Source organism: Crocuta crocuta, unplaced genomic scaffold, assembly GCF_008692635.1.
Source record: "Crocuta crocuta isolate KB4526 unplaced genomic scaffold, BGI_CrCroc_1.0 scaffold531, whole genome shotgun sequence".
Classification (NCBI taxonomy): Eukaryota; Metazoa; Chordata; class Mammalia; order Carnivora; family Hyaenidae; genus Crocuta; species Crocuta crocuta.
The window spans coordinates 442,276-452,697 of NW_027531997.1; the positions used below are offsets into that span (position 1 = coordinate 442,276).

The 10,422-nt window shown below is 41.8% G+C and overlaps 1 pseudogene; it reads right to left on the reverse strand.

Moving 5' to 3' along the window:
• Positions 1–6,331: 6,331 nt before the first annotated feature.
• LOC144240761 (F-box/WD repeat-containing protein 2 pseudogene) lies at positions 6,332–8,609 on the reverse strand (annotated as a pseudogene).
• Positions 8,610–10,422: the final 1,813 nt, after the last annotated feature.

Sequence of the window (10,422 nt, forward strand, 5' to 3'; positions counted from 1 at the left end):
AATCCAAAAAAAAAAAAAAGAACTCAGTGAAACAGAGAAGAGACAGGGGAGACGGGGAGACCTTGGTCAAATGATAAAAACTTGCAGTCGTAGGATGAACAAGGTCTGAGGATCTAATGTGCAACATTGTTACTGCAATTGGCAGTAGTGTATTGTGTAAGCCGAATTTGCTAAAACTTAAATGTCCTCATCCCCCAGAAAAAAATGAAACTGTGAATATGCCAATTAACTCAATGGAAGGGAGATTGTTTCATAGCTTGTACATACATCAAATCATCAAGGTTTCACACTTTAAATATCTTACAATTTTATTTGTCAATTATACTTCAATAAAGCTAAGGAGGGTGGGAGAAAGAGAAGGCTACGCAGTAAGGCACTCCAATTTGCTCATCTGCTGATGAATATAAAAAGAGTCTTAGGTCTCCAATGAAATCTTCAAATGTCTTAAAATAGTTCATCATTCCAATCCTGCTCTCTGAGACCAATCTGTAAATTACATTACACCAACCTGTAATGGACAAAATGTATCTAATGTAAAGTCATGCTTGTTTGGATAAATAGAAAAAGACTTTTTGAAATGAGAAATGCAATTTTGATTTAATTTGCTGAGGCACTAAATCAATAGATTGTGCAAGTTGAAAGAGCACTTAGGCCAAACTTATAAATTCAAGTCTCCTAGTATCGCCAAGCTCTCCTCTATATCTTCTCTCTGGGTCTTGAAAATTGCCTTTGCTTTGTTCCCTAGTCTCTATTTTGATGGAGATTCTTTCTCCTCTGTGTTGTGTTTGGGCATTTAATAGCACAGAGGACAGAATCTGTCACCGTCTCTGTCTATCTCTGTCTCTTGCTTCCCGTGGAAAAGAACACTGAGCAAATAACAACAATGTGAGTTGAGCGTTATGAAAAACAAAGCAAAGAAACAGTGGGAGGTATAGCAGAGTTTCCTCCTTCCTTCAGGGAACCTTGCTAAAAATGAGAGTATTTCTGGGAGAGCTGACTACGTGAGTTATTCATTCTTTAAATCACTAGATTCAACTGCATTTTCTTCTGAGAGTAGGGATCCAGAGAGAAGGAACACGCTGAGTATCTTGGGGTCAAGGACACCAGGAAGAGGAAGATATTATATATGCTCCCTTTTTCACTGGGGACTGTGGTCACCGGCCCAATGCCAACAGTGAAGGAATAGGTCAAATGCAAGCATAAGAAGCATGCCGAACGTAAGAAAATATGGTGCTGGGGGCTGTAGAGAACTGGATCAGGCATCCTACAGAGGGCAGTCGCTACCCAGCTGTTGCTCTAGGAGTAGGTGCGGTCAAGATATCCGGATCTTTCCGGGCACCTGGGTGGCTCAGTCACTTAAGTGTCCAATTCTTGGTTTCAGCTCAGGTCATGGCCTTACGGTTCTTGAGTTTGAGGCCCACATCAGGCTCTGTGCCAACAGGACGGAGCCTGCTTGGGATTCTCTCCCCCTCTCTGTCCCTCCCCCTCCCTCTCCCTCTTTCACTCTCAAAAATAAATAGGCATTTCAAAAGAAAAAGAAACAATAAAATTCTGTACTAAACAAAATAGATCGGTAGCTAAGATGTGGGCAGGGGTCACTGTTTGGCAACTTTTCTTCTATATTATAGGTAAAGGATTTGTGAAATGACAGGTAAGAAAGGGAAACGAAAGGGAAGAAAAATGATGAGTCAGCAATGGCTTAAGACGCTTCCAAGGTTACAGAGGAAAATATTACCTGAACAATTGGATTGCTTGTTTGTTTGTTTGCTTGTTGAGCAAAGAGCACCAGAAAGATTTGCTAAAGAGGTAATGAAATATTTCCACCCGGAGTAACTACTATTCTTATTTGTGTATTTATCTTATTTGTGTATTTATAATGCCATTGTTTCTTATTATGGTGTTATTAAATGTGTAGCCGTATCAGGAAAACAGGACCACAGTATTTTGGGTGTCATGGACTAAACCACAAGAAAATAATTTTCTGTTAAGCCACCCAGTCTGTGTTATTTTGCTATGGCGGCTCTAGCAAATGAATACGACGGCAACACGTGATTCACTATGGTAATCGGATTGTCCGTCCACCGGAATCCGTAATAAGGGTGACCAACTTAGAAAACCTGGGGAAATTTGAGGAATGGGGCACATGTGGCGGCCACCTTTGTACCATGAAAGATTTAATGGAGAGTTCTATGGAAACCGCCCTCTCTGCGAAAGCTGGTCCCTTAATGGAAACAGCTGCTTCTGTGAGACCATAGCCAAGCACTTGGGGATGCCATTGAGCCTGGCACGGATTGGTAAGGCCATTCATCAGAAAGAGGAGCTGGCAATGGAACAGAAGAACCGGGACAAGGCAGGGCCCTCCAAGCTTCTCTCTGTCTGCCTATCGCTGTATCTCACGTTCACAGACTTCCTAGTATATTAGCTTCTGTTTCGCTTCTGCCTTCCAAATGGCCAACTCAAATACGGAACTCACACAGGGAGGAGGATTCTTGAAAACATAGCTTCCAGGTTTAATCGGGAAGAAGAGTGCCGTAGGCATAACACACCTGCCCCCATGTTACATATCGTTAACAAGATACTTATTTTTTGAAGTTACGAACATACTATATGCGCCCGTCTACAGCTTGTCTTTTCACTCAACGTTATGAATCTGCAATCAACCATGTTTACGAGTCCTGCCAGATTGTGCTTATTTTTTTTTAAAATTATTCATATAGAGTATGCCATCATTGATCTGTTCTCCTGCTGATGTACATTTGGGCTGTTTCTTGTCTCTGGCTATTTCAAAGAGTAGTTAAACAAAGAATGCTGTCTGTGTCTTCTAGCACTCACGTGCAAGAATTTTTCTATGCTGTATGCATTCGAGAAGGATTCCTAAGTATGTGCATTTTTGAATTTTCAAGATAATGCTAAAGTATTTTTCTTTTTGTTGATGTTTATTTTCTTTTGAGAGAAAGACAGAGCACAAGCTGGGGAGGGGCACAGAGAGATGGAGACACAGAATCTGAAGCAGGCTCCAGGCTCTGAGCTGTCAGCACAGAGCCTGACGCGGGGCTCGAACCCACAAACAGTGAGATCATGACCTGAGCCGAAGTCAGACGCTTAACCGACTGGGCCACCCAGGCGCTCCTCTCTCAGTACTGTTTCCTCATATACTGAATGGTCATTCTTTTTCTATTCACTTGCAATGGTGTCTCTGTCACATATCGGTATATCTATCTATCACACAATTATCATCTATTTTCTGCCTCCTTGCCTCCTTCCTTCCCTCACACTCTACCCCACTCCCTCCTTAACTTCTTTCCTCCCTTCCTCACTTCTTCCTTCCTTTCCTCCCTTCTTCCCTCTCTCCCCCCAACTTCCTTCCTTCCTGCCTGCCTGCTTGCCTGCCTGCCTTCTGTGATCCACTGGTCCACTGACGTAGCCCTGATCCAATGCCATATTGTCTCAATTTCTGTATCTTATATGAAATTTTGATACATGGCAGAAGTCATGTTTTTTCTTCTTCAGCGGTATCGTCACTTTTAGCTTTGCCACATGAATTCCAAAATCATGTTCTCAAGTTCTAAGAAAAACCCTATCATTATTTTGATTGGAACTGCATTGAATCTATAGATGGATATTGGAAGCACTGACATTTTATGACACTGATTTTCCCATACAAAAACAGAGTAAAATTTACAGGGCGCCTGGGTGGCTCAGTCAGTTAAGCGTCTGACTTCAGCTCAGGTCATGATCTCAGTTTGTGAGTTCGAGCCCCGCGTCGGGCTCTGTGCTGACAGCCAGCTNATACTATACAGTTCACTCTTTTAAAGTGTACAATTTGAGTCACCTGGCTGGGTCAGTCAGTAAAGAAAGCAACCCTTGACCTCGGGGTTGTAAGTTTGAACCCCATGTTGGGTGCAGACGTCACTTAAAAATAAAATCTTTAAAAAAATAAGGTGTACAACCCAATGGTTTTTACTATGGGGACAGAGTTGTGTCACCATTACCACAATCAGTTTTAGAATATTTTTATTTACCCAACAAAAAATCCCATAGCCATTGGTCAACCCCACCTTAACACCTCTCATCTCTCTCTCCCAGGCTAAAGCAGTGACCCATATACTTTCTATGTCCTTGGATTTGCCTTCTCCAGACATATCATATAAGTGGAATTATACAATATGTAGTCTTTTGAGTCTGGCTTTTTTCACTAGCACAAATGCCTCTGTGAGTCTGTGCCTTCAGTTCTCTTGGGTATATTCCTAGAAGGGGACTTTCTCCATCATGTGGCAAATCTATATGTCTGTTTTTTGCAGGGCCGCCATGCTCTTTTCCACAGTGACTGCACTATTTTACATTTCAACAAACTATTGCAAACTTTCTAATCTCTCGACATCCTTGCCAACATGCTCTTCTTATTTTTTAATAACAGCCATCTGTGATGGTTAACTTTATGCATCAACTTGTCTAACCCAAAGTAACCAGGTATTTGGTCAAACATTATGCTTTATGTCTCTTTAGAGGCATTTATTAGATATTGAAATTTAAACCAGTAGACATTAAATAAATCACCCATCAAAATATGGGTGGGCCTCATCTAATCAGTTGAAGATCTTAATAGAAACAGACTGATCTCCGTCCAGGATGAGGGAATTCTGCAGCAGAATACCTCTGGACCCCCAACTGCAACATAAACTCTTCCCTACATCTCCATCCCGCTGGCCCTCGAGTCTTGCGAACTTGCCAGTCTCCACAATCATGTGAACCAAGTCTTTTATTTTTATTTCTTTTGTTTTTGTTTTTGTTTTTTTAATTTTTTACTGTTTTATCTATTTCTGAGAGAGAGACAACGTGAGTAGGGGAGGGTCACCGAGAGAGAGGGAAACACAGAATCTGAAACAGGCTCCAGGCTCTGAGNTGTGGGGCTCAAAGTCACAAACGATGAGATCATGACCTGAGCTGACGTCAGATACTTAACCCACTGGGCCACCCAGGTGCCCCATGAGCCAATTCCTTTAAATCAATCACTCAGTCACTCCTATACATCCTCTTGGTCCTGTTTCCTTAGAGAACTCTGACCAATACATCGTCCTAATTAGTAGTCAATGGTTTTCATTTACACTCAATATGGAAAATATTTCCATCACTCCAAAAATTTCATCTTAAATCTTTTCAGCCAATTCCCCCAACAACCCTGGCCCCAGACAACCACTGATATGCTTTTTGTCATTGTAGACTCATTTGGCTTCTTCTAAAATTTCAAAGAAAGTGAATCATACAATATATATGTTTTATGTAGCTACTTTTGCACAGCATAACATTTCTGAGGTCTGTCCCTTTAGTTAAGTGTGTCAGCTGTTCATCTCTTTTTTATTGCTTTGTACTAGTCCATTGGAAAGATACATCTTAATTTGTTCATACATTCACAATTTGGTGAGAAACATTTGGATTTTTTTCTCTACAATTGTTGGCAATTATGAATAAAGCTGCTATGAAATTATATCGCAATAAAGTTGATTTAAAAAATATAATGTCAGGGGCGCCTGGGTGGCTCAGTCGGTTAAGCATCTGATTTCGGCTCAGGTCATGATCTCATGGTTTGTGAGTTCGAGCCCCACATCAGGCTCTGCGTTGACAGTGTGGAGCCTGCTTGAGATTCTCTCTCTCCCTCTCTCTGTGTGCCCCTTCCTCCTGTCTATCTCAAAATAAGAAATTATATCTATATATCTATATATTTAGACAGATAGATAGATAGATATACCAGGAACAAAATAATAGACTAGAAAGCTCGAACTCCTCATCCTCTCATAAAAACTTCAAAACACGGACTGATAATGACTGAACACATGTTTTGTAAGAAGATATACATTCTTTAAACTTAGATATATACCTAGGATTGAAACTGTGGGTGGGATTTATCGAAAATGTAGGTTTTACTTTATAAGATGTAGCTAAAATGGTATCCAAACTGGTAGAAATTTTTTTTTGATTGAATGTGTTTTTGTAGGCAACCAATTAGCAGATCAGTGAACCATTTCACTTCCTTTACCTAAAAGCAATATTCAAGAAAGAGGAACCTCAAATGTATCCTCCTATACTGAGCAACAGAGCTAAGTACAAATGAAGTCAATGGCCTACCTTATTTGCATGCTCCGCCAAACATCAATAAAACAAGCCCTTTGCCCGCCCCATGCCCCGGGCCAGCGGGCAAACAAGCATAAATGAGTGTGCACTGAGCGATGATACCGTGAGGTGAGACTTTGGTTCATGGAGTCAGCCGCCATTGAGGTTACACTGAAAACCCGCGACCTCGACACCCAAAGTCAGCGGTGGTAAGCTCGCGCCGTCAGCTGTAGTCCATCCACAGCACGAGGTGAATACCGTGATCAAGCACGCTGATGGCAAAGACCAAGCCCGTGTCATTGCGCCCAGTCTATTGAGCCAGATGCTTCTCCTGCCAGGAAGCTTGAGCCCCTCTTTGATTTCCTGTCCTCTTACAGAGGCCAACGGCCAATCAGGCTTTCTGTCTGCATGTCCGTGATATACAGATGGTGGTTGTCAGACAGCCGGTCAAAGATATCTCCAAAGCCAAGTGAGGTCAAGTTTGCTATCTCAGGGGTCTTGATGACCCTGAGAATATCGTAAGTGACAAAGTCCCACTGGTAGAGACCCAGTTCCAAACTACAGTGTATTTGCCATCAGACTGAAGTCTTGGCTGTAGGCCATACTTCTAACCTCAGAGACAGACTACGTCTTTAACTACTGGCAGTTGATTTCTCTCCCCATTGGTCAAATCTTGATCTCCTATCTGTTCACCCTTAAGAGCATGTTGTCTCCATGGCTATGCAAGAGAGACTTGACATCATACTCTTGCAAAATCACCTCGGTGACCAATTCCGTGTGCCGGCGAGTGTGTTCGGGCAGTCCCAGCAAATAAAGCCCATAATTTCACAGCGAAGTCTTCAGAGCCCTTCACCAAGATATCAGGTTCATCATCGTAGTCAACGCTAAACACCACCCCTCGAGTGCCCCCCGGAAGTGCTGGCTCCTGGCTTGGAAACTCCCCCAGCAAGTCACGGTGTTGTCAAAGGAGCCTGTCATGAGCTTCTGCCCATCAGACTTCACTGCTGCACAAGTGTGGGTCTGGATGCCATAAACACACTGCCCTGCGCCCACATCCCACAGGTTCTCAGACAAATCATTTGACCTTGTGCAGAGAAGTGTGTTGAGGTCTCAAAGGCTTCAAGGTCCTCTGCTTGCTTCATTGTCAAAATAGCCTCCAAACAAGCCTTCTTTCAGTACAAAATGTCCTTAACAGAACCATCTATCTGCCAGCCACTTTTAAAAACATAGTGATTTTCTTCTAAATCAATACATAATCTTCTCCATTAACAAAAGTCACACTCATAAATCTCTTTGAGTTTAGCCCTGCTCCATTTGGACATCCTATTTGACTTCTTTTTTTTGGTATTGTCATTTTTAAAATTCTTTTTAATGTTTGTTTATTTTTGACAGAGTGTGAGCAGGGGAGGTGCAGAGAGAGACACACACACAGAATCCGAAGCAGGCTCCAGGCTCTGAGCTGTCGGCACAGAGTCCGACGTGGGGCTCGAACTCATGAACTGTGAGATCATAACATGAGCCAAAATCAGATGCTTAACCAACTGAGCCTTCCAGATGCCCTTTCCTACTTGACTTCTGAGGAATAATGAATGCTCCTTATTTATTTTTAATGTTTTTATTTATTTATTTTGGGAAAAAGCAAGCAAGAGAGCACAAGCGGGGATAGGGCAGAGAGACAGAGGGTGACACAGAATCCCAAGCAGCCTCTGCACTGTCAGCACAGAGCCAGACATGAGGCTCAAACCCAAAAACCTCGAGATCATGTCCCTAAACCAAGAGTCGGATGCTTAACCAAAGGAGCCACCCAAGTGCCCCATGAATGCTCCTTAGAAATTGCAAACTCCATTGTTACATTACAAAGACATATAGACAAGTTCCTAAAGATACTTATTTATTTACTTATTTATTTTTATTTTTTAATCTATTTTTTTTGAGAGAGACAGAGATAGCGTGAGTGGGGAAGAGGCAGAGAGAGAGGGAGGGCGAAAGAGAATCCCAAACAGTCTCCACACTGTCAGTGCAGACCCTCATGTGGGGCTTGAACTCACAAACCATGAGATCGTAGCCTGAGCTGAAACCAAGAGTGGGGCACTTAACCGACTGTGTCACCCAGGCACCCCCCGCTGAAAGATCTTTAAAGGAAGCTTTTGTTCAATTAAATGATTCTTGGAGGATTTTTCTCTGGTCTTACAAAGGATCTTACAATCTTACTATGCATTTGCTCTTTTCTCTGAAATCCTTCTTTAATCCTAGAATCTTGGAATGCCTACAATAAGTCTTTGAACCTTTCTTTGTATATACCAGTTCTTCCTTTGAATAATCTCTCTAGCATTTTCCTATACACAACAAGAAGACACAAGGAACTTTTGATACTCTGCTTCAAATCTCTTTAGTTACGTTATCCAATTTATTACATATATTTTTCTATTTTCCAGATACCTGCAGGTGACGTTGTGTCTAAACTTTCCACCATTATAGAACAAGGTTTTCCTTTCCTCCATGTTCCAATAACAAGTTCCTTAGTTTGCCTTAAGCCTTAAATGACCCATTTCCTGATGGCTTTCATGCTTCCACTAATAATCTGAAGGCTCTTCCAACTTTGGCGTAACATCTGGTACTTGAAACACTCCCACGTCAGGTTCCCTTTAAGGGCAGCATCTCATGTTCATGTAACAGATATCTTTCAGTTAGTATGGCTGTGTGACAAATTAGCCCAGCACTTACGATGGAAAGCATTCATTGATTGTGACTCATGGAATTCATGGGTCAGGAACTCGAACATGAGAAATGTAGATACGCTTTTTTCTCCACTCCGTGGTGTCCGGGGCCTCAGTTGGAAAATAATACTGTTGTAGGTGGAATTTTTAAAACTCTGATCCAAAAAAAACTTAGCCCTTCCTACTGCCCTGGTAGTATTTCTTCATTATGGAGCCAGGAGGGGTGGTTATGTTGAGAACACAGCCAGGTTAAAACACCATAGACTTCCACTGTTCTTACTAGGAATCGGTAGATTTTCTTGAATGAACACTTCTTAAGGTGTTTCATGCCTTTGGCAAGTTTCCAGAGTCTTTAAATTGTAGTTGTTGTTTTTTTTTATTTTTATTTTTTTCAAGTTTATTTATTTATTTTGAGAGAGAACATGAGCAGGGACGAGGCAGAGAGAGGAGAAAGACAGAATCCCAAGCAGGTTCCATGCTGTCAGTGTGGAGCCAAATGCGGGGCTTGAACTCATGAACCGTGAGATCATGACCTGAGCCGAAATCAGGAGCTGGACACTTAACCGACCGAGCCACTCAGGAGCCCCTGCAGTTGTTTTTTAAAAATAATTTTGTCCATTTTTATTACTGTCTTTTCAGGACAGGATTTACCAATAGCACCATTCAACCATACTGAAAGTCCCCTCCCCTTCTGCTTTCTTCACCTTCATTATTTTTTAATGTTTATTTTTGAGAGAGACAGAGTACGAGTGGGAGAGGGGCAGAGAGAGAGATACACAGAATCAGAAGCAGGCTCCAGGCTCTGAGCTGTCAGCACAGAGCTGGACCCAGGGCTCAAACCCACAAACCGTGATATCATGACCTGAGCTGAAGTCGGTCGCTCAACCGACTGAGCCACCCAGGCTCCCCATTCACCTTCATTTTTGAAAGAAATTTTTACTGAGTAAAGAATTTGTGATTCACTGTGTTCCAGCTCATATTATGTTCACCAAGAAATCGACCATTGTCTTTATCTTTGTTCTGTTGCATATAACAAGCATATTCTTTCCTTTCCTCTAAATGCTTTTAAAATTTTCTCTTTATGGGGGACCTGGGTGGCTCAGTCATTTGAACATCTGAGCATTGATTTCAGCTCAGGTCACGATCTCATCATTTGTGGGGTGGTGGGTTGAAGCCCCATGTCGGGCTCTGCACTGACAGTGCAGAGCCTGCTTGGTATCCTCTCTCTCTCTGTCTCTCCCCCACTCTCCACNCCCTCCCTTGCTCATGCTGTGTCTCTCTCTCTCAGAAATAAATAAAATATTTTTAAAAAAATTTTAGACATTGATTAAAATATTCTTTCTATTCCCCTCTCCTTCAGGGACTCCAATTCCCCATATATGGACAGCTTGGATATTTTTTTTTTACAGTGCACATATGCCTTATTCATTTTCCCTCTCTGTTTCATTTCAGATAGTTTCTATTATAACATCCACTCATCATTTATTCTGTACTGTCTGCTCTGCTGTTAATAACATTCAGTATATGTTTTATCTTAGACATTGGGATTTTATCTCTAGGAATTCTACTAGAGTCTATATATATATTCCATGTCTCT